The sequence below is a fragment of the Pteropus alecto genome, unplaced genomic scaffold (assembly GCF_000325575.1).
Source record: "Pteropus alecto unplaced genomic scaffold, ASM32557v1 scaffold44, whole genome shotgun sequence".
In the NCBI taxonomy this organism is placed as follows: Eukaryota; Metazoa; Chordata; class Mammalia; order Chiroptera; family Pteropodidae; genus Pteropus; species Pteropus alecto.
Genome location: NW_006436812.1, coordinates 5492476 through 5496465, shown reverse-complemented (window position 1 = coordinate 5496465; position 3990 = coordinate 5492476). Strand labels below are relative to the sequence as shown.

The 3990-nt window shown below is 56.0% G+C and overlaps 1 pseudogene; it reads left to right on the top strand.

The window, feature by feature from the left end:
• The first annotated feature begins 84 nt into the window (after positions 1 to 84).
• On the top strand, positions 85 to 203 carry LOC112481588 (annotated as a pseudogene).
• The last annotated feature ends 3787 nt before the right edge of the window (positions 204 to 3990 follow it).

Here is a 3990-nt window from a genome sequence, read left to right as displayed (position 1 = left end):
CCTCGGATCAACTCATTCTCCCCTCTGAGCCCACTCTTGCCCCTGCTCCTCCCCAAATTTGGCTTTTCAAAACATGGTGTCCTAGTCTATAGCCACGCCACTCTGAACAAGCCCGATCCCGTCTGATCTCGGAAGCTAAGCAGGATCGGGTCTATTTAGTACTTGGATGGGAGACCACCTAGGAAAACCAGGTGCTGTAGTCGTAAAAAACAAGTTTCTTGCAATCTGTGAGGTCAACCAAGGGTTGCCTCGCCTAAAAATAAATAAATAATTTAAAAAATTAAAACAACAACAACAAAAAACATAATGTCTTGACTTTGGATTCTGCAGTACATACACACTAAAGGGTTACCCTCCGTTGGTGGGATGAAATTCGTGTTTTGGTTCTAGGCCACAGGGCTGGAACTGCCCTCCACTCTCATTGCTCCCTCCCCTCACCACACAGCCTGATGACACTCTGTATTCCAGAACAACTCTGTGGTCCACCCTGAAAGACTCTAGGGCTCCAGGGCCGGTTAAATGCCCCTCCTTTGGGGCTGCCCCAACCCTGGGCCTCCCCTTGCTAAGGTAGACAAATCCCTGTTTCCATGGATCTCAGAGATGTTTCCCCAGTGCTCGCCGCCAAGTAGTCTGCAAATATTTGGTCACAAAAGCCGGAACACTTGGAGAGGGGCCAGATCTCATGTCGCCTGGAGGTATCCAGTCTGAAAAGGTTGATGCTAAGTCCAAGGTGAGAGAGCATAGTTGATTAGAGGCTCGGCAGAGCCTCGGCTTCTCTGCCTACCACCCCTATTCCCCCCTGTGCCCCAGTAGTGCAAGCAGCCGTAGGACGCCCGTCTCACCCCAATTGCCATCTGGCAGGACTGGACAGAGTCAGAGCCAGAGGGACGGGCCCGGGGCAACCCCTTGGTCAATGCAATCCCACCCAAAGCCGGCAAGTGGCGCTGCGCGGCTGCGCTACTGTGCTACGGCCCCGCTCAGCGCCTCTGGCATTAGGAGGAGTTGGGGGGCCTCGTGGCGGGGGCCAGAGCCGGATAACTGGGCAGCGCCCCTGGGGCGTTCTTGGCGGGTTTCCTTCGCCTCTCCCCCCTTTGGTCCTCGCGGTTCTCCCCGTCTCTCCCTTCGGTCTTTGGGTCTCGTTCTCATCTCTTCTCGTCGCTCTGGTCCCTTCTGCTCTAGTTTCGGACTCGGAAGAGAACTGGTGTCTGAGGGACGAGGCCCTAAGCAAGGCCTGGTCATCCCGCGGAGCCATTAATGCCTACAAGGGAGGCGGTGCTAGCCGGGGAAGTTCTGGGCCGTCACCGGGCGTCAGACCAATGGCCTTCTTCCAACTGTGACCGGGCCTCTGCCCACCGCCACATCCCAAATCCCCGCCCAGGCCCAGGCTCTGCTCTTCGCTGGGGGAGTTGGAGCAGGGAACTGGCTTCAAAGCTCAAGAGAAAAGCCCCTCCAACAGGCCAGGGAAGAGGGGCACCAAAAGGTCTCCTCCCCCTCTGTCGCAAGGCCTGCATAGATAGGTGGCAGGAGTGGGGTGAGGAGTTGGGGTGTGGGTATCACCCAGACCACCTCTCGTCTGACTTCCTTCGGCCTGCTGCAGGCCTCATCTCTTACCTCTCTTAACCCTTCCCCAGCGACCCCAAACAGCTCACAGCCCTTGTACACCTTTCAGTCCACACTCCTGGGCCTCTGCCTTTGCCTCTTTCTCTGTGTTTTTCACCTCCATCGCCTCCATCACAGCTTCCGAGGCCGGAGGCTGGAGAAAGTGACAAGAGAGAGTTTGCCCAGGAGAGCTGCTGGTTGCCCTTCCTCATGGCTGTTACTTCAGGCCCTCCACACTGATCCTGCTTCCTCTCACTTATTCCTGCTCCCCCTTCGGAATTTTTACCTGCAGTTCTTCCCTGGGCCTTTACTCTGTTGCTGTTACCTACTTCTTTTGTTACTCACTTCCTTTGTTACTCACCCCCTTCATTACTCTGTTACCTTCCTTGGTCCTTTCCTGGCTTCGAGGTCTCCTTTGTTATTCTGGGATGCAGTGTTTGTTCCTGGCCCCTGGCTGTGACCACATGCCCTGTTACCCCTCCCTCCAGCTGTGTTCTGTTCCCTTCCGCTTCCTTCTTCACTCACAGGCCTCGTCCTGGGCTGTGGAAGGCGAAAGGGCCCAAGGCTGACCAGGAGCAGCTGTTCTAGGGATAAGATATTTGAGGAATAAGATCCTCAAACCCAGAGGACCAGGGGCCCCTACCTTCTCTGATGGTCTCCCATCCAGCCACCTCCCTAAACTCTGGTATGGCCCCAAAGCTACAGTCCGGCAGGTCCTGGGTGATTTTGGTTACTACAGGATAACCCCTTGGGATGGTATATGGTGGACCTGCCTGCCTGTGCCCATCCTCACAGCCTCCTGGGGCAGCAGCACCAAGCTGGGTCCAGGGAGGCCAGCCACAAGTCAGACAGGCAGTCAGTCTCTGGACAAGCAAACAGACAGATAGAGGTGGCTAGCCAGTTAGGAGCCTACTGCAGCATCAGCCAGGAACTCAGAGGAGGAGGTAGGGGAGCAGCCATGAAGTTTTGGCCTAAGTGGCTTTTAGGGGCAGCCGTTGGGGTGTGGACACTCAAGGAGCTGCGGCCCAGGAGGTTGCCCAGAGGTAGGCCTTTTGCTTGGATGAGGGCTGAGAGCCCAAAGTAGCAAGGAGTGGGCCTGAGCCGAGTCTGCTTCTTTCCTCATGGGGATTGTCTGGGCTGGCTATACTTGACCCCCCAAGGACCAGGTATGTGCAGGGGGAGGAAGAGGGACTGGGCAGATTGGGGAGGGGTAGACTGAGGGGAAGCCTGCAACTAGTTGTCTTCTGTATCTGAGGCTGTGAAGAGTGTGGACTTAAGATTCTCACAGCCCTGGCACAAGAGGAGCTGGGGAACCTGGACTGGGTCTCTTTCCTCACCAAACCTCAGTCTTATAATCTGTAAAATGGCCTGAGCCCCCTAGGGTTGTTCTAGGTTAAATGCACTTGGAGGCACTGACAAAGCATAAATGATTCTTCATTGTGGTTTGTGTCCAGCTGGGGGAAGGGGGCACTCATACTGGGAGGAAGTAGAGGCTAGGAAAGGGGGAGGATGGTTGGAGGGGAGAGCTCTAGGCAGAGGAGGGGAGATACAAAGGTTCCTGCTCATGGAAACAGCTCCTGTGAGTGCTGACCGCAGGCCAGAGCTCAGAGGCCAAAATCCTTAACACATTTCATCCCAGGTCAGGAGGAGGTAGAAAAGACCCTCTCATCCCAAACAAGCATATATCCTTCTCCCACCTTTTCAGTCACTGACCAGGTCTGGGATGAGCAGGATCATAAGTGAGGGTCTTGGCACAGGGAGGGGATGATGGGGGGAGTGTTTAATGGACATACATGTCTCAGATTGATACAAACACTCCTAGGGAGGGCCAGAGAGTCCTCCAATCACTGGCCTCCGGTATACAGGGAGAGGCTACTGCCGTGTCACTTTCAAATCCCTCTTTTTGCCTCCTGAATCATCCTGGGATTCTGCACTGGCAGGGGTAGCCGTGAGTGCAGGAAGGATACAGATGTGTGGACAGTGGTGGTGGTGGTGGTGCAGCTTCCCGAGGAGGATGGGCAGAGTTGTGGCACTTGTTGTTACCCTCTGTCCCTTGTGTGGGGATCCTTTGGTCTTACAACCCTTTGTTCATCCCTCCCCCCACCTTAAGAGTGTGTCTCTGTGCTGTGCCCTGCATGCGGTAGGTGTTCAATAAATGTTCCTGGAATTGGAGGCAAAGGCGCTAGCGCCAGGGAGGGCGGTGAGACAGAGGCTGTCCCGGTGATTCAGGGGACCCCTGTCCCTGCAGCCTCCTCTAGGATCCCCCGAGGCTGACAGAGCATAGAGATAGGGGCATGGCCAGAAAGGCTTGAACCCAAGGCGGGGGCAGCGGAGCGCGGAGGGGGCGGGGAAGGGGCGGCGCGGGGGCGGTGCCGCAGCCCGAGTTCCAGC